Source organism: Marmota flaviventris, chromosome 4 (genome assembly GCF_047511675.1).
Source record: "Marmota flaviventris isolate mMarFla1 chromosome 4, mMarFla1.hap1, whole genome shotgun sequence".
Classification (NCBI taxonomy): domain Eukaryota; kingdom Metazoa; phylum Chordata; class Mammalia; order Rodentia; family Sciuridae; genus Marmota; species Marmota flaviventris.
In genome coordinates, this window is record NC_092501.1 from 114,567,287 (window position 1) to 114,593,116 (window position 25,830).

Consider the following 25,830-nt stretch of genomic DNA (forward strand, 5'->3'; position numbering starts at 1 on the left):
AAGGAGTTGGAACAAGAATACCAAGAAGTCATAGTCAGGAAGAAGTGAGAGACATAGGAAGTCACAACAGAGATTCTCCTGCTGGCCTTTCAGAAGCTAAAACATGACTATGGCCTGAGTGTGATCCATGTGGCAACAACCTGAGAGATGGCCTGTAGGAACTGAAGGCAGTCTACAGCCAGTATTAAGCAAGAAAACGGTATTCAGTACTATCCACAAGAATTTGAATTCTGCTAAAAATTAGTGATCCTGTAAGAGGACCTTGGGCCTCAGGCCAGACTATAATCTTGATACGCAAAAATTACAAGATAATAAATTTGCATTTTTTTAAGAAGCTGACTGGGGCAATTAATTACACAGCAATAGAAAACTAATGTTTTGTGCTTTACAATGAAGAAAATATTGTTCTTCCATGTTACTGCTTATAATTCTGTATTGAAGATTTTTATATTAAAAATATTGAAGATTTAAGATTTTGGGCCTGGGGATATAGCTCAGTTGGTAGAGTGCTTGCCTTTCATGCACAAGGCCCTAAATTCAATCCCCAGAACCACACACACACACACACACAAAATAAGATTTAAGATTTTTATATTGAGTTAAAATATATTTTTATATCTATATTAAAGATTTTTTTTCCTCAAACAATATGTAGCTTTTTTTCCTCAAACAATATGAAGCAAAAAAGCTTCCATTTTCATGAAATCTGAATACTTCAAATCTTTTTTTAATATACACAATGGAATGTTACTCAGCATTAAAAGAGAATAAAATTATGGTATTTGCAGGTAAATGGATGGAGTTGAAGAACATCATTCTAAGCAAAGTAAGCCAATCCCAAAAAGCCAAAGGCTGAATGTTCTCTCTGATAAGTGGATGCTGATCCATAAAGGGCAGGGGCGTTGCAGGGGGTGGGGGGGACGGGTCTGGGAATAATGGAGGAACTTTGGGCAAAGGGGAGGGGGCATGGGGACAGGAAATATGGTTGAATGAGATGGGCATCATTATCCTAGGTACATGTATGACTGAACATATGGTGCAATGCTACATCCTGTACAATCAGAGAAATGCAAAGTTGTGCTGCTGTGTACAATGAATCAAAATGCATTCTGCTGTCATATATACCTAATTAAAATAAATTAATTAATTAATAAAAAAAGAAAGATACAGAAAAGTGTGCATAATATAAGTTTTGCCTGACATTGGAGCATGTATAAGGAAATGAAGACCTGAAGAAACAGTTAAACCTGAATATTTTTCATAGTAGGTTTGATGAGGATTAGAGAGTTGTGGAGAAATCTGATAGGGCAAGACAGGTATAATGTATAGCAATAAACTGGGGAAAACAAAGGCCAAAAAAAAAGGAAAAAGAGGGGTTGGGTTGTGGCTCAGCAGTAGAGTGCTTACCTAGCAGGTGCGAGGCCCTGGGTTCAATCCTCAGCACCACATAAAAATAAATAAGTAAAATAAAGGTATTGTGTCCAACTACAACTAAAAAATAAATTAAAAAAGAAAAAGAAAAAGCATAAAATCTCCAAACTTATTTGGCTGAATTTAAAATATAACTTAAAGTGAAAACTGAATATAAAAGTATATTTACTTAGTCTTTTGGAATCATATTTTTAAAACTTATTCTTTAGAAAACACTTACCATAATCCATTATTAGGAAAAAGCCATATAGTTAACATACTTACTTTTTCAGTATTTATGTTACTCACTGAAGTATATCACATTAAGAAATACATTATATTTTCTCACTGTGTGAACATTTTTATACAACATATAATATGTAAAGATAGAATAGAGATCAATCTTACAATCGAAATAAGTTATGTAAGATTATTTAATAAGCTTTCTAAAATAATAATTTATCTACACAGCTAAATATACCACTTATTAGGAGTAAAGTTGGGAGAAGTTATTTGGTGGAATTACTCACCATACAATCAGGGGGCATTCTTCTGTGCTTTTGTCAAATAGAAAATGCACTAAATAAGTTTTTAAACACTCAGAATAGAAATTCATATCATCAGCTGCTTTAACCTGTTTGTATAATCCCAAATAAAAAATGGCCTATAAAAAGAAACCTATTTAAAAAAGAAATCTACTTTGTTAGCCTACCTTCTACATCCAAAGTCCCCATTTTAGATTCCAGGAAATCAAATAATGTGCTGTATTTTCCAGGTCTTCTTCATCTTCACATCTTACTCCATATCTCTGCCTTTTCCTCTATCTTAATACTTAAAAGTAAGACAGGCAGACATACACATATATATGTGTGTATGTATGTGCATGTATATATGTCTGTGTATATTTATATATCATATATGTAAAATGGAAGGAGAAAATCATTGAAATATAATCAGTGTTCATTTTAAGCAGGATTTTGTATTTATTTCTCTTTTTTATATTTATTTCTCTTTTTTATTATTTTTAATAATAAAAAAGCTTTTATATTAAATAGTACTTTCAGTCCATTTGGTGCCATTTTCCCAGATGTGGAACATCCATACAAACTTAAACTGAGCAACAAATATACTCCTTACTTTGAAACAATTATTATGCTCATAGAATTAAAAACTTGAGTATTAATGAATTAATCTTCTAAATGAGCTACCTAGAAATTTGAATTTGCTTATGTAAATTATAGTCTAAGGAAAAAAAATCTTACTATTTTCTTTAATAATGGAATTTTATTTTATTTTTATTTTGGCTGATACATTGTAATTGTAAATAATAATGGTATTCTTTGTGTTATATTCACACACCCACATAATTTGATCAATCTCATTTCCCAGTACCTTTCCTTTCCTTCCTCTCCTCCATCCCCAGACCTGCTTGCTCTACTCTTCTTATCTCCCTCCTGTTATTGGTTTCTTTTTCTTTTTCTTTTTGGTACCAGGGATTGAACTCAGGGGCACTCGAGCACTGAGCCACATCCCCAGCCCTATTTTGTATTATATTTAGAGACAGGGTTTCATTGAGTTGCTTAGCACCTCAATTTTGTTGAGGCTGGCTTTGAACTCAGGATCCTCCTGCCTTAGCCTCCTGAGCTGCTGTCATTACAAGTGTGCACCACCAAATCTGGCCTGTTATTGTTATTTTAATTACTGCATTATAATTATACGTAATTTATATACATGTATAATTATATATATATTATTAATAATATATATATATAATTATAAAATGTGGGATTCACTATGGTAAATTCATACATAGGCACAGCATAGTTTGGTAGATTTCATTTCCCAGCACTTCCCCATGCCCTTCTTTCCTCCCACCCTCTTGATCCCCTTCTATTCTATTGATCTCCTGTCTCTTTTTATGAAATTTCCCCTGCTTTTTAAAATTAAAAAAAATTAAAAATAAAATAAAATTATTTCTCTCTCCCCTGCCACCACTGTCTACCTTCCACCTGAGAGAAAACATTCAACCTGTGGTTTTTTGAGTAGCTTATTTTACTTAACATAATGTTCTTTAATTACATTCATTTATCAGCAAATAATATAATTTCATTCTTCTTTATACCTGAGTGAAATTCCATTGTAACCACAACATTTTTAAAAAAGATATTAAGAATGGGACTTGAAAAATCATATAATACCTTTTGTCATAAAATAATTTAAAAATAACACCAAATAAAATGTATTTTCTTATTAATTTTAAAAATTGTCCAGACTGTTTAGTCATTTATAAAAGTGGCATACTTTTAGAAATAATTAATAGAACTGGTCACTTTCTCTCACACTTAACCCTATTAAATAAGGCAGGGTTAGACATAGTTTATATAGAGATGCAAACATCTCTATGGTCCCAAGCTCATATTACCATTACCATGCTACACATTGTTACAGCCCTCACAGTGATAAAACTCAGTCTCTTTTGATAACATATATCACTCTGAAAGGTAAATAATAATACCTGGCACATTGCCTAATAAGTTATACCTCTTGGAGACACACTCAGAACAGGTTTCTGTTTATTGCTGTTAAGAAGTACACTCAATGCTGCTTCTAAGTTGCTGCCATTATCCATATGGCACTTGCCTGGATGCTTCCTTACTGAAGCCAATTTCTGTTATATGCTTCAGTGCCTTCTCAACAACCTGTAAGGAATGAATAGAAAGCTATGTTGACAATCTGTAAATAAACTGAGTAAATGCATTTTGCTATTTACTGTCTTTTAACTCAAAATTACATTTCATATTTATGGGGAAAAAAAGTCATACGAATACAACATTCACTTACTATTTGTTCATACTAATAGTCAAGGAAGAATCTGTATAAAAATCTATTGTGCCTTGAGTACTCTCTAACTTAGCAAGTTCCAGTGCAAATGTAAAATTAAAAAAGAAAATCTCAGAATATATAATAAACCCTTTTTTTAAAAGATAGAGAGAGAGAATTTTTTAATATTTATTTTTTAATTTTTGGTGGACACAACATCTTTATTTTATTTTTATGTGGTGCTGAGGATTGAACCCAGCGCCCCGCATATGCCAGGCGAGCACGCTACCGCTTAAGCCACATCTGTAGCCCCTAGTAAACCCTTTTAAACTAATATAATGAAAAGAAAATTACCCAGTAAACATTTTTCATGGTTAAAAAAGATGGAAAAATTTGATACTCCTCCATAGAAGAGAGGAAATACAATTTATATAGCACCTCTCCAAAAACTCAAAGACAAGTTGAGGCTATTTTTAATAAATATTAATATTGTGATTGATTCTTTAATCTTACCAGCCCTCCATAGACACCTGTTTCTCCTCTGATTTAGTTCACTTTTCTTTCTGTAAAACTTCTCTGATTCATTTGCCAACATCGCTCATATTGAGATTACTGCTGGCACCACTGCCACCTCCTCCAAGTGTCTTGGTCTTTAGTATAAGAGAAACATAAAACAGATGTAAGTAAATAGCATTTAAAAATATCCTTAAAAAACAAGTTATTATTAAAATATGTTAAAAAAATAAGTAATTAAAGGTTGCTAAATTAGATTTTAGATGAAAAAATGAATAGCTTATTCTTTTTAAACAGCACAGATCACAGATAAGAACTAGCCATCCTTTCTCCTCACAAGTCCAGGTCAAACGATACACATTTTACAGGATTATAATCTTTAAGTCTCTTCAAGGCAAGTCATCAAAATAAACTTAAATGTACATCAACATAAAAGAAACAAAATAAGGATTATAATGATTAGTTGTCAGAATGATTCTAGGATAACTATATGACTGATATATTGAACCTAGGTTTTAAACCCATCTACAAAGCAAGATTATCCTTAGCAAGGTTCTAAACCTGTGTAAGACTCAGTTAAATCATGTCCATTGTATAGTATTATGATTCTATAATCTTAGAGAGTAAACAAATAATGTAAAATTGAATGCTGTATTAAAACTACTAATTTTTATTTACATTAGTCATGTCATTTCTTATCAACTACATACAAAGTCTTTTAAGTCTATATTTCTTATTTTGTCTGACTTATTTTTAAAACTATATATGAATAAATTTGAAAACTTGATTTGATCTAATTTTTGTCTTTTCAAAACTATTATGAAAAGACAACCACAAAGAACTTTGTATTGGAAAGATACAAATTCATACGTGAAAAGCATCCTTCTTGTACAACAGTAATTTAAACATATGGTTAGATCATATTTTATAGTTTTGATAGCGTTAATAAAAAATGGGAGTGAAAACTTTGTTCGATTTTTTATTAGAGATAATGATCAATATTTAAAACTGTTTCAAAATGATTACAGTAAGAAAGCATCTTAGATATAAATGTATATAACATTGGAAAATTATTTAAAATCACATAAAAAGTGAAACCTGAAAAATAGAAAAGTCATGTTAGATAAGCATTAAAAGATAACAAATTAATTATCTCTGTTGGGTAATTGATGCTGCATAATATTTAATTTAAAACGAAATTAAAATCATATCTTCAAAGACCAAAGACTCATTAATGAAGTCATTAAATTTGGGGCTTATGGAATTTCATCAAAATAATAGATTTCAGAATTGCTTTTCACTTCTTTAAAATTGTTACTCAAAAAAACATAAAATCTAGAACCATCACAACTTAGATATTCCCCACTATGTAACTGGTATTGACCTTTATCAACTACATCATCTTGTTCACAATGTGAGTGAGGTATATGTGGAATCATCATGACTGTGACATTCAAAGGGGCTCTTAATGCTGCCTAGCAAACTTATTGTGTATTTCCCTAACCCATCTACTCTCCCATTCTATACTACTATCTTACACATTTCCCTCACTTCTTGATCCTCCAATACCTTTCCCTTTGTTGTTACTGTTATCTTGCTTCATTTTCTTACTTAAAAAAAACTAATGATACATTTTCTGCATTCTCTTGTTTTTGTCCCATACTATTTATCACAGCTTGACTGGTTCAACTTCTTACATCCAGCCTCTAAAGTTGAAATGTAACTGGATTAGTTCAGTAATCTAACTCATCTAATTCCAATCCTCCTCCTCTACAGCCTAGCCTGAACAGAACAGACAGAATTAACCTTCTAAAATGTAGGTCTGTTAATGCTATTGCTGTGCTCAAAACCTTCAAAAAGCTCCCTATTTTTCTCTGAATAAAGGTTCCCCATATTCTCTCTGAATATGGTCTTTACAATGGTTTGCAGGGACCAATTTAAGCTGATGGATCACCTTCTCTCTTTACTCTTCTACTTTATATCCCTTTGCCAATTCCATGGGCTCCCTTGCTTGCCTTGAACATATGTTTCTGCTTTATAGCCTTTGCAATGGCTTTTCCTCTCCCTGGACCACTCTTCCTCAGTAATCGCACAGATAATTCTCTTATCTCTTTCAAATCTTGGCTCAAATCTCACTATCTTGAGGCCTAATCAGACTATTACACTCAAAATTGCAGCCTGCAAGTTACTTATTTTATATGTTTATATTATTTATGATACAGATCTTCTATAGTATGCATGGATTAGTCCTAAAATTCTTACTGGGTAACCTTAGGCAACTCCCTAGTAATTTAGTTTTAAATCTCCACCAACTCTCTGTTATGTAAGTTGAGAAGTTATTAAATCTGTTCATCTCTAAAAAATAAAAATGTTATTTTGTAATTTTCAAACATGTTTATTGAGAGCTTTGAGGAAAGAAGTGTCATGATCTATGCCAGTAATAGTAGTAGTTCTAAACATCTTAAAAATTGTCCGTTTTAATTTTCACAGTAACCATATGAAGTAGGTACCACTATTGTTCCTGAATTTCACATAGATGAAGAGTGTTGGGGTACAAAAGCTAAGTACTTAGTTCAAGACTATCAGCAAAATATGCTTCCAGGATGTCTGATTCCAAAGCTTATGCTTTCATCTCCTATTCTAGACAGACACTAGAAAGACACTGAAGGAAGAACAACTAAATGTCAACAAGTCTTCTACTTAAACTTGAACGTTAAATAGGAAAGCAGCTGTTAGCTAAGCTTCATTATGGTTTTTGAATAAAGGAAACTATTTCAATCTCACTGGTAAGAAAAGTCTAAAGAACTAATTCATAAGCTTAAATTTCTTATCCAAGGCTAAAAACCAATAACTAGAGAAAACACACATTCCAAATTAGCAATAAATTCAAAAAAATTAAAAGAGAAGCTTTGGCTAACAATAATGTAAAATGGAGTGTGTGTATGTGCGTTTGTATAAATACATATATATCCCAAAGAAAAAATTACTTTTTCTATAATTAAGAAAGAAAACTGAAAAAAAAATGTTGATGCTGATCCATTGAATTATCCTTGTAAGTTACTATTTCTCAGAAGCTATTATTATATGAGAAAATTACCCTGTAAAATGGTAACTAGCCCAATCAACAACAAGAAATCCTCTGCTACAAAAAAAGTGTTGGGGTCAGTTAAGAAGAAAAGGAAGAGGGAGAATAAAGGCAATTAGCCACCAAGAAAAAATTTCCTGGAATTGCAAAGGAGATTTGGAAAGAAGAACAAATGAATAATATGTGTACACTTAAGACCCCATTATGGATTATGCAAGAAGGATGTTGTCAAGGATTTCCTGAATAGTTGAAATATTGTCTGAATATTGTCTTTTCCTGAAAAGGCAATAATAACCATGAGTAATCAACATAGAAAATAATGATAAGACATAAGAGAAATCTGTGACTATTTAATTTCTTACTTCTTTACTCTTTGCAACTTATGCAATAGCGACAGTCCTTTGCTTTTTAAATTCATTATTACCACTTGTAGGTTTAACAAGCATTGTAACTTGCAACACCTTTCTCCAATCAAGTTCTCAGTTATCCACTCAGACATGAGATAGATATTTCTGGTAAAATAAGTAAAATAATTCAGTAATTTCAAAAGAGATTAAAGTTTTCATTAGTATTTCTTCAAAAGAAATATTTGTATCTTTTATAATAGCTGAGATTCCACGAAAATAAAATCACAAAAACTTATATAAGAAGGAAAAAAAAAGGTAGAAAACTGATTAAAGTATTGGGGGGGGGGGGGGGTACTGGGGATTAACCCAGGAGTGCTCTACCACTGAGCTTCATGCCCAACCTTTTTGATTTTTTATTTTGAAACAAGATTTCACTCACTAAGTTGCTTAGGGCCTTGCTAAATTGCTGAGGCTGGCCTTGAACTTAAACTCCTCCTGCCTCAGCCTTGGGAGCCACTGGGATTACAAGCATGCACCACCATGCCCAGCTAAAGTAACTTTTTAATAATTTAATCAGTAAATAAAATTAAAACTTATTCAAAAATGTGGTCCTCTGAAACTCCTCAGGGCATACATATATTGAACCAAGAGGTGTAAGTTTCATTTTTGGGTAACCACATAAAATAATTTTAGATTTCAAACAGTTTAGACTAATCTTAAGAAAAGATAAGTTTGATTTTGCAAATAAGGGCTCAGTTTCCTTTTTATGCCATAATATGTCATAATAACCATGTCAATTGGGCAGTGTAGTTATTTTAACATATAAAAAAATCATTTTGAACTTTTAAAACAAAAGCTAAAAACATACCCTCTGCCCCAATCAGGCTAAAAAGTTTTATGTTTTGTAATTTATGAAAGAGAAATATTATCACCAAATTACTAATAAATATGTCACTATTTTCAAATGTAAGTTATTAGAATGTTTGCACTTTGTGTTCATTCTGGAAGTTTTTATTATACTGGAAGAATATCCTCAACATTAATGATACAACAGGACTTCACACCTCCTTTAATCTTGACTATCCATTGTTCCAAAACACAGAATAGATCAGTATGTTTTAAAAATACTTCCAAAATAGCCATAATGCAAGAATAATCCTAATTTAATTTTAAGTAGACCATTTAAAGAGGAGGCCATCAACTGATCCTATGTATCTGATCAGTAGATGCCTTTTTTTATACCAAATTTTTTTTTTTTAATTTTTTATTGTTGGCTGTTCAAAACATTACATAGTTCTTGATATATCATATTTCACAATTTGATTCAAGTGGGTTATGAGCTCCCATTTTTACCCCATATACAGATTGCAGAATCACATCAGTTACACATCCATTGATTTACATATTGCCATACTAGTGTCTGTTGTATTCTGCTGTCTTTCCTATCCTCTACTATCCCCCCTCCCCTCCCCTCCCCTCCCCTCCCCTCCCCTCTTCTCTCTCTGCCCCCTTTACTGACATTCGTTTGTCCCCCTTGTATTATTTTCCCCCTTCCCCTCACTTCCTCTTGTATGTACTTTTGTATAACTCTGAGGGTCTCCTTCCATTTCCATGCATTTTCCCTTCTCTCTCCCTTTCCCTCCCACCTCTCATCCCTGTTTAATGTTAATCTTCTTCTCATGCTCTTCGACCCTACTCTGTTCTTAGTTACTCTCCTTATATCAAAGAAGACATTTGACATTTGTTTTTTAGGGATTGGCTAGCTTCACTTAGCATAATCTGCTCTAATGCCATCCATTTCCCTGTAAATTCTATGATTTTGTCATTTTTTAATGCAGAGTAATACTCCATTGTGTATAAATGCCACATTTTTTTTATCCATTCATCCATTGAAGGGCATCTAGGTTGGTTCCACAGTCTAGCTATTGTGAATTGTGCTGCTATGAACATCGATGTAGCAGTGTCCCTGTAGCATGCTCTTTTTAGGTCTTTAGGGAATAGACCGAGAAGGGGAATAGCTGGGTCAAATGGTGGCTCCATTCCCAGCTTTCCAAGAAATCTCCATACTGCTTTCCAAATTGGCTGCACCAATTTGCAGTCCCACCAGCAATGTACAAGTGTACCCTTTTCCCCACATCCTCGCCAGCACTTGTTGTTGTTTGACTTCATAATGGCTGCCAATCTAACTGGAGTGAGATGGTATCTTAGGGTGGTTTTGATTTGCATTTCTCTGACTGCTAGAGATGGTGAGCATTTTTTCATGTACTTGTTGATTGACTGTATGTCCTCCTCTGAGAAGTGTCTGTTCAGGTCCTTGGCCCATTTGTTGATTGGGTTGTTTGTTCTCTTATTGTCTAATTTTTTGAGCTCTTTGTATACTCTGGATATTAGGGCTCTATCTGAAGTGTGAGGAGTAAAGATTTGTTCCCAGGATGTAGGCTCTCTATTTACCTCTCTTATTGTATCTTTTGCTGAGAAAAAACTTTTTAGTTTGAGTAAGTCCCATTTGTTGATTCTAGTTATTAACTTTTGTGCTATGGGTGTCCTATTGAGGAATTTGGAGCCCGACCCCACCGACTGTAGATCGTAGCCAACTTTTTCTTCTATCAGACGGCGCGTCTCTGATTTGATATCAAGCTCCTTGATCCATTTTGAATTAACTTTTGTGCATGGCGAGAGAAAGGGATTCAGTTTCATTTTGTTGCATATGGATTTCCAGTTTTCCCAGCACCATTTGTTGAAGATGCTATCCTTCCTCCATTGCATGCTTTTAGACCCTTTATCAAATATAAGATAGTTGTAGTTTTGTGGATTGGTTTCTGTGTCCTCTATTCTGTACCATTGGTCCACCCGCCTGTTTTGGTACCAGTACCATGCTGTTTTTGTTACTATTGCTCTGTAATATAGTTTGAAGTCTGGTATCGCTATACCGCCTGATTCACACTTCCTGCTTAGCATTGTTTTTGCTATTCTGGGTCTTTTATTTTTCCATATGAATTTCATGATTGCTTTCTCTATTTCTACAAGAAATGCCGTTGGGATTTTGATTGGCATTGCATTAAACCTATAGAGAACTTTTGGTAATATCGCCATTTTGATGGTGTTAGTTCTGCCTATCCATGAACAGGGTATATTTTTCCATCTTCTAAGATCTTCTTCTATTTCTCTCTTTAGGGTTCTGTAGTTTTCATTGTATAAGTCTTTCACCCATTTTGTTAGGTTGATTCCCAAGTATTTTATTTTTTTTGAAGATATTGTGAATGGAGTGGTTGTCCTCATTTCCATTTCAGAGGATTTGTCGCTGATATACAGGAATGCCTTTGATTTATGCGTGTTGATTTTATATCCTGCCACTTTGCTGAATTCATTTATTAGCTCTAATAGTTTCTTTGTAGACCCTTTTGGGTCTGCTAGGTATAGAATCATGTCATCTGCAAATAGTGATAATTTAAGTTCTTCTTTTCCTATTTTTGTGCCTTTAATTTCTTTCGTCTGTCTAATTGCTCTGGCCAGTGTTTCGAGAACTATGTTGAACAGAAGTGGTGAGAGAGGGCATCCCTGTCTTGTTCCAGATTTTAGAGGGAATGCCTTCAATTTTTCTCCATTCAGAATGATGCTAGCCTGAGGCTTAGCATAGATTGCTTTTACAATATTGAGGTATGTTCCTGTTATCCCTAGTTTTTCTAGAGTTTTGAACATAAAGGGATGCTGTACTTTGTCGAATGCTTTTTCCGCATCTATCGAGATGATCATATGGTTCTTATTTTTAAGTCTATTGATGTGGTGAATAACATTTATTGATTTCCTTATATTGAACCAGCCTTGCATCCCAGGGATGAATCCTACTTGATCATGGTGCACAATTTTTTTGATGTGCCTTTGTATCCGAGTGGCCAGAATTTTATTGAGGATTTTTGCATCTAGGTTCATTAGAGATATTGGTCTGTAGTTTTCTTTCTTTGAAGTGTCTTTGTCTGGTTTAGGTATCAGGGTGATGTTGGCCTCGTAGAATGAATTTGGAAGTTCTCCCTCTTTTTCTATTTCCCGAAGTAGCTTGAAAAGTATTGGTATTAGTTCCTCTTTAAAGGTTTTGTAAAACTCTGCTGTATACCCATCCGGTCCTGGGCTTTTCTTAGTTGGTAGTCTTTTGATGGTTTCTTCTATTTCCTCAATTGATATTGGTCTGTTTAGGTTGTCTATATCCTCCTGACTCAATCTGGGCAGATCATATGACTTAAGAAATTTATCTATGCCTTCACTATCTTCTAATTTATTGGAGTATAAGGATTCAAAATAATTTTTGATTATCTTCTGTATTTCTGAAGTGTCTGTTGTGATATTGCCTCTTTCATCCCGTATGTTAGTGATTTGAGTTCTCTCTCTTCTTCTCTTCGCTAGCATGGCTAAGGGTCTGTCGATTTTGTTTATTTTTTCAAAGAACCAACTTTTAGTTTTGTCAATTTTTTCAATTGTTTCTTTTGTTTCGATTTCATTGATTTCAGCTCTGATTTTAATTATTTCTTGCCTTCTACTTCTTTTGCTGTTGTTTTGCTCTTCTTTTTCTAGGATTTTGAGATGAAGTATGAGATCATTTATTTGTTGGTTTTTTCTTTTTTTAAGGAATGAACTCCAAGCAATGAATTTTCCTCTTAGAACTGCTTTCAATGTGTCCCATAGATTCCGATATGTTGTGTCTGTGTTTTCATTAATCTCTAAGAATTTTTTAATTTCCTCCTTGATGTCTTCTATAACCCATTGATCATTCAGTAACCTATTGTTCATTCTCCAAGTGATATATTCTTTTTCCTTCCTTCTTTTATCGTTGATTTTCAGTTCCATTCCATTATGATCAGATAGGATGCATGGTATTATCTCTACTCCTTTGTATTGTCTAAGAGTTTCCCTGTGACATAATATATGATCTATTTTTGAGAAGGATCCATGTGCTGCTGAGAAAAAAGTGTAACTGTTTGATGTTGGGTGGTATATTCTATATATGTCAATTAAGTCTAGGTTATTAATTGTGTTATTGAGTTCTATAGTTTCCTTATTCAACTTTTGTTTGGAAGATCTGTCCAGTGGTGAGAGAGGTGTGTTGAAGTCTCCCATGATTATTGTATGGTGGTCTATTAGACTCTTGAACTTGAGAAGAGTTTGTTTGATGAACATAGCTGCACCATTGTTTGGGGCATATATATTTATGATTGTTATGTCTTGTTGGTGTATGGTTCCCTTGAGCAGTATATAGTGTCCCTCTTTATCCCTTTTGATTAACTTTGGCTTAAAATCTATTTTATTTGATATGAGTATGGATACTCCTGCTTGTTTCCGAAGTCCATATGAGTGATATGATTTTTCCCAACCTTTCACCTTCAGCCTATGTATGTCTTTTCCTATCAAATGCGTCTCCTGTAGGCAGCATATTCTTGGGTCTTGTTTTGTGATCCATTCTACTAGCCTGTGTCTCTTAATTGGTGAGTTTAAGCCATTAACATTTAGGGTTATTATTGAGATATGGGTTGTTCTTCCAGCCATATTTGTTTATTTATGTTACTAAACATGGTTTGTTTTCCACTTTGATTATTTTCCCCCCTTTAGTGTCCTACCTCCCACTGTTGGTTTTCATTGTTATTTTCCATTTCCTCTTCCTGTAATGTTTTGCCAAGGATGTTTTGAAGAGATGGTTTTCTAGCTGCAAATTCTTTTAACTTTTGTTTATCGTGGAAGGTTTTAATTTCATCTTCCATCCTGAAGCTTAATTTCGCTGGAAACACAATTCTTGGTTGGAACCCATTTTCTTTCAGTGTTTGAAATATGTTATTCCAGGATCTTCTAGCTTTCAGAGTCTGTGTTGAAAGATCAGCTGTTATCCTGATTGGCTTACCCCTAAATGTGATCTGCTTCCTTTCTCTTGTAGCTTTTAAAATTCTCTCCTTATTCTGTATGTTGGGCATCTTCATTATAATGTGTCTAGGTGTGGGTCTCTTATGATTTTGCACATTCGGCGTCCTGTAGGCTTCTAGGATTTGGGGTTCTGTCTCATTCTTCAAGTCTGGGAAGTTTTCTCGAATTATTTCATTGAATAGATTGCTCATTCCTTTGGTTTGAAACTCTGTTCCTTCCTGTATCCCAATGACTCTTAAATTTGGTCTCTTGATGTTATCCCATATTTGTTGGATGTTCTGCTCATGGTTTCTTAACAGTCTTGCTGAGCTGTCTATGTTCTTTTCAAGTTGAAATACTTTATCTTCATTGTCTGATGTTCTGTCTTCTAAGTGTTCTACTCTGCTGGTAGTATTCTCAATTGAGTTTTTAAGTTGGCTTATTGCTTCCCGCATTTCTAGGATTTCTGTTTGTTTGTTTTTTATAACCTCTATTTCCCTGTATAGTTGATCTTTTGCTTCTTGGATTTGTTTATGTAATTCATTGTTGAAGTGATCTTTCATTGTCTGATTTTGCTGTCTGATGTCTTCCTTGAGACTCCAGATCATCTGAAGCATGTATATCCTGAATTCTTTATCTGACATTCCATCAGCTGCAGCTATTACCTCTTCTAAAGTTGAGTTGTCCTGCAATGCTTGTGGTCCTTTCTTTCCTTGTCTCTTCATACTGTTCGCGTTCCTTTCTTCTTGGTGAAACTGTTGTGCTATTGAATTTTCCCCCTATATATTTATATTGGTCTTGTATAGTTGCAAAGTCTCCCTCGCAGGCGCGGGCGGCGGCTCTGCCCCTCCGCCAATTGGGGCAATGTGCCTACCACGCCGGCAGGCCGCTGGGCCTGCTCTGCCAGTCGGTAGCAGGTCCGCCGTCCTTGCAGGCGCGGGCGGCGGCTCTGTCCCTCTGCGGGCCGCTAGGCTTGTTCTGTCGGTGGTCGCAGTTCTGCCTACTTTGCAGGCGCAGGCAGCGGCACTGCCCCTCTGCAGGCCTCTGGGGCTGTACTGCCAGTGGGTCGCAGGTCCGCCTACTTTGCAGGCGTGGGGGGGGGGGCGGCTCTACCCTTCCTCAGGCCACTGGGCCTGTTCTGTCTCTCGGTTGCAGGTCTGACCTGTTCTGATGGTGGTCTCAGTTCCGACTACCTTGCAGGCGCGGGGGGGAGGGGGCGGCTCTGCCTCTCAGCAGGCCGCTGCTCCTCTTCTGCCGGTGGGTCGCAGGCCCGCCTACCTTGCAGGAGTGATTGGAAGCTCTGTCCCGCCGCGGGCCACTGGGCCTTTTCTGTCGGTGGTCACCCTTCCCCTACCTGGCAGGCGAGGGGGATGGGGGGCGGCTCTGCCCCTCAGCAGGCCGCTGGGCCTGCTCTGTGTTTGGTCCCAGTTCCCTCTACTATGCCGGCGCAGGGGGAGGGGGCGGCTCAGCCTCTCAGCAGGCGGCTGCTCCTCTTCTGCCGGTGGGTCGCAGGCCCGCCTACCTTGCAGGAGTGATTGGAAGCTCTGTCCCGCCCTGGGCCACTGGGCCTTTTCTGTCGGTGGTCACCCTTCCCCTACCTGGCAGGCGAGGGGGGTGGGGGGCGGCTCTGCCCCTCAGCAGGCCGCTGGGCCTGCTCTGTGATTGGTCCCAGTTCCCTCTACTATGCCGGCGCAGGGGGAGGGGGCGGCTCAGCCTCTCAGCAGGCGACTGCTCCTCTTCTGCCGGTGGGTCGCAGGCCCGCCTACCTTGCAGGAGTGATTGGAAGCTCTGTCCCGCCGCGGGCCACTGGGCCTTTTCTGTCGGTGGTCACCCTTCCCCTACCTGGCAGGCGAGGGGGGTGGGGGGCGGCTCTGCCCCTCAGCAGGCCGCTGGGCCTGCTCTGTGTTTGGTCCCAGTTCCCTCTACTAATCTGGCGCAGGGGGAGGGGGCGCTTCAGCCTCTCAGCAGGCGACTGCTCCTCTTCTGCCGGTGGGTCGCAGGCCCGCCTACCTTGCAGGAGTGATTGGAAGCTCTGTCCCGCCCTGTGCCACTGGGCCTTTTCTGTCGGTGGTCACCCTTCCCCTACCTGGCAGGCGAGGGGGGTGGGGGGCGGCTCTGCCCCTCCTATACCAAATTTTTTTAAAACACAAAATAAACTTTGTTGTGGAAATGTAAGTATCTGCTTCCTAACTTTATATCCGGAACTCATATTCATTCTCAGCCAGCACTCTCAGCCAGTAGAAATACAAGGCAGATTACCAGTAGTTAAATTTTGGTGGTATCATGAGAAGAGCTAGCTGCCATAGGGATTATCCTCAGATTTGACCTGGATAAAGCAAGGAAAGGCTGGAGAACACTGATATCAATGCAGTTTGATACTGAGCACAATGAGGAAGAAAAAAGATATTAGTCACCTCAAGGTAGCACTTTATAGCAAAGGAGACTGAAAAACAAGAAGTAGACAGAAAATTTTTAGTTTATATAGAAGAATCAGAGCTGTTGTGGGTGAAAAGAAAGATACCAACTGGCAATAAAATTAAGTCTTTGATTGTGATGGATATTTGGAGTAAAGCAGAAAGAGTAGATGCCTAAAGAAATTATGCTGTATTTTGGTCTTCCTACTTTTGAATATCCCTTAAAAAAAACAAACAAAATCTTTCTCCTTATCCTAATTAGTTGTTAGCTACTCTTCAGATATGGCTCTTAAATGGCTTCAATCTTTGGGTTAACAGCAAATTAATAAATTTCTCAAACTTCATATTTCCATAACTCCATGACCTCAGCACAAAACTCAATACAGCTTAAATATAAACAAAAAACAATTTTCCTGATTTAAATTCATTGGAGAACATAAAAGTCACTACCTGTCTAAAAGGCACAAAAGGTGGTGATCCACCTTGAGTTCCATGATTGCTTCTCTTTTGTTTTGATAAACTCTGGGGGAAAAAAAATCAGTCATAAAACAGAAGCTACATAAAAAGACATTTACAACATTTATAATGTACTAGGCATCCACCATGTTGAGCAGATTCTTATAAGAAAAAGGAAAAAAACTTCTCTAAATTATTTCAAACAATAGTATATATTATTATATTCCTCAGTTCAATAACTAGCAAAGGTTCTTCCTTCATTACCCCTGATCAAAATACACGTTCAGATAATTTTCAGAAATATTTTCCTTATCAAGTAGTAAAGTCAAAGTTATAAAGTTTGGAAACAAGAATTTCATTTTAAAGCCTACAATCTAATAAAAAATTACCTGCAAATTATCTTCAAAATTGTTTTAGACATAAAATTTATTAGCAAATAACATATTAATAAAAGTGATTTCTAATAATTTAAGGAGACCAGATCATTATAGTTTATAATATGGAGGTTCTTCAATTAAAATAAGATTTTCTTACTAACATCTGTAAACAATTCATACTTGGAAAAAATATTCAACTGATTTATTGTCCTTTAATAAAAATAAGCTTCCAAACTACTAATTTCAGTTTCCCTATTTCCCAAACTCTTATAGAATTAGAGAACTAACAATGTATTATGAATATGAAAAGATAATATTCTCCTAGCAAAAGCAATTTCTCAGATTGCAAAATCCTTCCAAAATGCCATAAAGAACCTTCCAAAGAACTCCTTTCAGTTATCTATCCCTCCTATTAATTTTGTTTTTTGATACATTAACATGTATCTTAAGCACTAATTGTTATTTAACACATCTCAATTTTAAACTTTTTTGTGCATTTTAAATTGTTATTACAGAAAATGTTATGATTAAAATATAATGTAAAAGAGTGACAAAGTTAAAAAAAATACCATGTGTACTTTAAAACATATTCTAAAGTTCCTGAATTATGTAAAAATTACTATATGTTTTGGGCAAATTATATATAGTATATATATATATCTCAAATTATAGATATATATAATCTCAATTTTAATTTGTATAAGAAAAAGATAATTCAAAACAGCTTTAAATCATTATAATTTACATATAATTTTCTTGTAAAAAGCTCATATAAGTTACCAGTAATATACCATCTCTCAGTAACATTATATAACTTAAAAACAACTTACACGATTTCCAATTCCTTCCTTGATGACGGTACAAGAGTCGGATTTAATCTCCCTCTATAAATACCTAGCAATCTAGACAATGTGTAAAAAAAAAAAAAAAAACTCCTTTAAGACATAAGACAATATGTAGTGAAAGACTGTTATCTCTGAGAGAAAGTGAAAGAAATAAACAGATGAGCTCTGGTTTTCTGCTTGGAAGCATTAAGCAGATAGAAAGCTTGGAAAGCTGAATGGAGAACATCAACTTCAACATCACCAAGTATTCCTAAGGGAAATGCTAATGAAAACCACAGTGAGATTCTACTTCATACACATTAGAATGGCTACTATCAAACACAAAATAGCCTGTTGGCAAGGATGTGGAAAAATTGGAACTCTTGTGCATCCATGGTAGGAATGTAAAATAGTATAGCTATTAAGGGAAACAAAATGACAGCTTCTCAAAAACATACAAACAGAATTATCACATGATCCACTAATTCCATTTCTGAGTAGAGCAGGGACTTCATGCACTCATATTAATGCAGCATTATTCACAAAGTGGAAACAACTCTAATGTCTATCAATTGATGAACAAAATGTGTTACACACATAAAATGGACACCATTCAGCCTTAAAAAGGATGGAAATTTGGCATATGCTACAACATGGATGAACCTTCATATGATCTTAAGTGAAGGAAGCCAGGACAAATACAATACAATTCCACATTATATGTGGGACCTAGAATAGTCAAGTTCACAGAGACAAAAGGTAAAATGGTGGTTGTCAGAGACTGAGTGAAGGAAGGAATAGGGAGTTATTTAATGGCTACAGAATTGTTTGAGAAGATGAAAAAGACTGGGTGATAGTTGCATAATGTTAATGTAATTAATGCCGCTGAACTTTATACTTAAAATAGCTGAACTGTCCAATTTTATGTTATGTTACTTTACCATATTAAAAAAAGAAATAAGAAAAAATTTTCAGGGCACTAAAATATTAGAATTAAATTACTTTGCAATGCATCTGGTACAGAGTTCTTAGAATCATACAAATGTACAAAACACTTAGGGTTTGAGGTGATTTTTTTCCCCTTGACCTTTCTGTAACCAACTCACTAGAGCTACCACACCTGCATGTAGTTTACTGCCCAATGCTCCTATTCTCTATTTTATAAGAATGTTTAGGGATCCCTGACTTCCAAAATTAACTCTTAGAATTTATGATTTTTATGTCTATACTTAATTTCTATGTGGAACACCTGCCAGCTGCTCAAGTCATTATACTGTTTCCTACATTGCTATTGTTATCAAATAAAAAATAAAAAAAAAAAAACATAAAACCAAGAAGAACTAAAACTATACTAAGGTGTTTTAAAACTATTTTAAACACAAATTTTTATTATCCCCTAACAAGAAATACTAATGTGGCCTTTAAGAAGCAAACAGAAGGCTGGGGTTGTGGCTCAGAGGTAGAGGGCTCACCTACCATGTGTGAGGCACTGGGTTGGATCCTCAGCACCACATACAAATAAAATAAAGATATTGTGTGTGTATGTGTGTGTGTATCTGTCAGTCTATATATATGTATCTGCATTGAGGGTGAGGAGGTTTTTACAAATGTTTAACTGACTTACTAGTTGTTAGTGAAGTTTTTCTGACCAGGCTGTGATAAAATTATATAAGATGTTGATCTAACTTAAAAACATTTACCACACTTTAAAAAGTCTCTAATAATAATAAAAATACAATATAAACTTGTGAAAGGATCAAATGAAATTGGTGGTACTTTTCTAGGAAATTCCAAGTTCATACACTTGGCTGATTATGGAAAAATATTAAATCACTTGTGAATTACTTTCTTTTGTGACACTTTCAATTAAAAAATGCAGTTGTGGAAACTTATCTGGTATCACATGGTGCAGTATCCCAAATTAATTAGTATCATAAAAAATGAGTATTAAGAAATAAAAATGTGCCCAAACCTCCTTATTTCTTTACCTCCAAAACATACGTACTTTCCAACTAAGAAAGTGGTACAGAGTAACATAAAGTACCAAAACCCTGAAACATTGTTAGGCTCTTGGCTGGCTTTAGTCAACAGGCAACATTTGATGGTAGCATGAGATCATCAATTTTAATTCAGAGTAATTAGCTTTACATATTTTACAATTCATTCTTTCCACTATGATATTTATTACATTTAAGTCTCAGAGATAGAAGACTATAGGGCATGATGTAACATGGGGAATATTGCATCAGAAAAGAGGAAACTTAACTTGCTGGCTGCTACCCGCTTCACAGTCCTGGGGCCACATGTGGCTAAGAGAGCACCTAGCGATTAGCCAGAAGGCATTGCCATGGGTTGTAATGAAGAATGGGACGACCTCTAGGATAGGCTCAGAACCCTTCTGCCCTCACGGACAGCTCAGCTCGTGTCTCCCATTACTGCCTGTAGGATGGGTGTAGATGTAAATTCTCCCCATCCTGCTGACCTTTACCCTGATTGGCTCCTATACATTATATTAACTCTGTGTGTTTTGACTGTTCTGGCACGTCTGATTGTCCTCTGGCAAGGTAGGGCTAAGTGAGGGCTGCGGCCAGTCGACCTTTACCTTTCTTGGTTTGTCCTGGTCGGGGCATGCTCCCCCAATCTCTCCCACAGGTCAGGAGGGAACAGGGGGCTAAAAACCCCGACAGAAGATTACTGTGACATAATGGGAAAAAAAAATCACTCCTGGATTCTGCTCACAGACATCACTCACCTATAAGCTGTCGAATCATCAAGTTATTTGATAGTTCTAAAAGTAAATTTTCTGATCTATGTGGTCATAATGTCCCTTTATAAGACTACTAGTAAGATCACAAGAGATACAGATGCAAGAGTGCAGCACCACATCAATATAGTGCTCAAAAAATATTTGTAGAAATAAACAAAGATGAAACAAACACAAATTCTGACCTCATGGTCATAATCTATTAAAAGATATAAAAAGTAAAATAATTTGGGTGCAAGGTAAAAAGTAATATACTTTTAACATGTTTCAAAAATTCAATAAAGGAAACACTACCTCAATTTGTGAAGAAGCAAGCATTTGTTCTGAGTCTAAAATTATGGGGATCATTTGGCTATTCAGGATTAAGACAGAGAAATCAAGATGAATGGCATACAAGTGGGGAAATCATTTTTACCCAAAAGTATAACTGAAAAAAGCTTAGGCAATCAAAGAAAAGAGTAAACCTTTCCATTTGACTGTGAAAAAGAATTTAGAAAGTTGAACAGGTAAAATGTAACTAGGACTAGATTTTGAATGCCCTTGAAATTGAAATTAGGGTATTTGAAATAGAAGCAGTGTATGACACTAAAGGAAAATAATCTGGCAGAGTGCAGAAAATAAATTACAAAATGGAGAAAGGAGAGAGTTAAATGGCTATTGCAATAGTCCAGGCGAGAGATACTAAAGATCTAACCCACAAGAAGAGCAATGGAACTGGAGAGCAAGGAAATAATACACAGTTTGACTGCAGTGGACCAACAGAATTAGTTTCTGGAAGCAAAGTAGAGGAACAATGACAAGATAATCAACAGGAGTAGCAAAATGAAGATATGCAGATACAAATGGGGAAAAACCTCAACTAATGCAACTAGGAAGTACAACAAGAACATCATTATAGTGAAATTCTAACTTGCTTTCACTTGCATGCTTATGTGTATGTATATAAAACAAATATTTGTATATACATTATATCCATACACCAGTATATGCATAAACACTTGTTTTTTAACAGAAAGAATTATGAACAAATCCATTATATATAGCTCATAACTTGTATATTGGAAATTTTGAAACTTGTCAGTAAAGAAGGATTTTTTTTAAATATGTAATAAAATGTAATGGATACTTAAAATTTACATCTGCTCTAGAAGAAGAATGTGCTTGGATAAAGGTAGACAATTCTCTATTCTATTCCTCTGATACAAAGGACTAATTTTACTACTCGTTATGGGAAGATTGCTTTAAAATAAGAGAATGCAATAGAGTGTAGTGTTTTTCAAGCCATTAGTTTACACTCACACTCTCTAACTCCCATTTCTCAATAAAGTATTCCATTTTCACCACCAAGAATTGTGGTGTTGAAGACACCTCAACAATGCCTAAGGGCATAACCTTTGTTCCAGGTGGTGTGTTCAAGCTAATGTAAAGGAAAAAGAGTTAAAAACACATTGAAATTCCTCCCCTAAACTGGAATTCAGTCTTATATTGTGATTTGGTCAAGTTCCTCAAAATACATCAACACCCAACACGGATGGATACTATTTTTCAAGAAACTACTTATCAGTATAAATAGATCAACAGGGAGAAAGGCAGAAGACCAGATACAAGACTCACATTTTCACCAAGCATGGTGGCACACACCTGTAATCCCAGCTACTGGAGAGGCTAAGGCAGGAGGACTACAAGTTGGAAGCCAGCCACAGCAACTTACTGAGGCCTTAAGCAACTTAGTGAGACTCTGTTTCAAAATACAAAGGGCTGGGGCTAGGGATGTGGCTCAAGCGTTAGCGCGCTTGCCTGGCGTGCGTGCCGCCCGGTTCAATCAGATCTGCTGCACCACATACAAAGAAAGATGTTGTGTCCGCCGAAAACTAAAAAATAAATATTAAAAAATTCTCTCTCTCTCTCTCTCTTAAAAAAAAAAATACAAAGGGCTGGGGATGTGACTCAGTGGTAAAGCACCTCTGGGTTCAATCCCTGGTATCCCTAGCCTCAAAACAAAAAACTCAAAAAAAAAAAAAAAGCTTAATGAGGAAGAAATGTACTTTAGTTCCACATGTTAAAACAATTATGGGCAATAATAATCACACAAAGTTATGGTAAAGACAAACAGAATTAAAGACATTTAAAGTACTTTCTTAATTCTATCATGCTACATAAATATATTTGTCTTCCCACCCACAAATTGAGCTTTGGCTATGAATTGCAAAATTTCAGTATGCTACAAAATTAAATTTTAATACAGAAAGATGTTGACCAGCAATAATCCTAGAAATTTAACAACTATATGAACTATAGTAATCTATAAAAAAATAATGCTCTTTGTTGATAACCATCATGTTAAAGATCAAATGAGAATTATTTACACAATAACTTTAAAAGGCCTTTTAACACACTAACTTTAAGCTCTTTATAAACTAATTTTAAACCACTACCTTTTAACGCACTAACTTTTAAAGGACTTTTTTATGATAGGTCAGTATTATTAGATTTAGGGCAAACATTATACCACGATTCCTTTTATAGAAAACAGAGACAAAATATTTTATCTTCCTACCAACCTTTTAGTAAAGAAAACAGGGGGAAAAGTCTATTTCATCACATAGGTTTTTTCTTAAAAAAAAAAAAAAAAAGACACATATATGGAGTCCTATCCCATCTCCTCCCACATACAACAAAGAATATAATACTCCAAACAGTATTCATAAGGAAATCTGCCCTAAAAGGCTTAAGATGAATTGGAAAATTATCCTAAGATAGTTTCACATTATTTACTTTTGAAAAGCACATGAAATTCACCACATACTGATAAATGCAATATCAAATCAATTAATAAGTAAACCAATATCATTGGTTTACTTTTAAGAAAGATAATTTATAAGATAGTTATTAACAAGAAGAGAGTATTCCTGTTTTTAAAGCTTCAAAAAGCCATACAGAATAATTCAGATTATATAACAAAAATCATTCTGTATATGTTATATGTATGCAATTTTTACGTATTAATGATCTCTTAATAAAGTCATTAAAAATTATTCTGAGGATCCTAAGCTTAATCATTACCAACTATTAGATATACAGCTACTAAGCCATCAGAAATAAACTATAACAAATTTAAGGGAATTCTGTTTGTTCTGATTAATGAATGACCTAAAAATTTCTGAAAAAATTAAATAGATTAATATTCATTCAGGACATCTTAAATTGATTTTTATAATTAAAACTGACTAACTTCATTCTTAACCATTTTCTATACAGAAAAAGCTTAAATGCAAAGCTCTGTAATTTTTCTTCTGAAAAATTATTACACTTAAGAATCCACTCCTTCTTTTTGAAGTTCTTAAAATCTATTTTGAATAGTACCTTCAAGTATTCTTTAATAAATACATAAAATAAAGTGCCAATTACCTCATTTATGGAGTATAACTGTATTCTACTGCTGTGCAACTTGTATGACCATCAGTCATCTGCAAACACAGCATCCTTGGTGCAGGCTAAATTCCTCAACATCCTTTGGTATAGCAGCACTGCAAACTTTTTGAATTTGCAAAACACATAAATCTTCAAGCTGTCAAAACAAAACAATGAAAATCACTTTCTAGTTATGGCTGTGTTTTCATTTGCAGTGTTTCTCTTTTCCTTAATGATTACACATTATAATTTATAAAGATAACTTCAATTAAGGTAAAAACTGAAATTATATTACATATAAATTATATATATGCCTATTATACATGATATATATGTATGTGTGTATGTATACATACATATGTGTGTATGTGTATATATATATATATATATATATATATATATATATATATATATATATATATATAACCCAGGTGAGTTTTGTTTGTTATGGTATTTAAAGATAAAATTTCAAAAGGTCCCCTGAAGAACAAATTTTAAATTTCTGAATTCATTTACTATTCAGCTAGTAACAAGAAAAGAAAACACTTGGAAAACAAAACTGTATTTTCTGGGGGGAAAAAAAGGATGTATTAATTGATGTGCACTAAATGGTTCATATACATCCTGCTTCTCCTCCGTGTACTTTAGGGAACATTCTGGAGATAAAGAACTTGGCAATCCTTTAAGGTACATAAACTTTATGGCAGAAGTTAAAAGGAATGATTTCTGTTCAAAGACATCAAATTTAAAATGCACCCTCTCCTGGTATAAATGAAGAATACAATACCCCAAAGTTTAAACTACATAAAATTCAGGAAGTATGAGTTATACTTGACTTATTTCCACATTTCCTTTTTCAAATGATATTAATCTAATGCTATATTATATGTGTTGACAATATGAAGAAGAAATATTCTCTCTGGCCAAATTTCAATCAAAGACAAAAATAAATCATGAACTAACTACCAATAAAGTTTTATATAATAAAATGCTTATGGTAAAATTAGGAAATGACAGTAAAATCTGCTTACACATTTGAAAAATAAATTTAACAAAAATTATCATTCCCATATAATAAAATACATCTTTAAATAGTATCACTCTTTGTAGGAGAAGTTACTGTTTAAACAAAGTCTTTTAAGTAATATCTAGGCATATCAATTTATATTTTCAGCAAGGAAAATTTATATATGGTTGGCAAATATTTTTACTTAATTTCTTGAGCAAAAATGTCTCCACACTGAAATTTTTCTACTATATATTTACCAGTATTTTGCCTGCAAAGGAAGGATTTAAATTTAGAATTAGAGGATATAATTCAAAAAAAGAGTGTAAATTTTCATCTAATTTTTTTAAATATTTTTTTGTAGTTGGACATAATAACTTTTATTTATTTATTTATTTATTCTTATGTGGTGCTGAGGATCCAACCCAGGACCTTGCATGTGCAAGGCAAGCGCTCTACTGCTGAGCCATAACCCCAGCCCCTTATCTAATTTTTAGCTATGAAGAAAAAGGATTTAAAC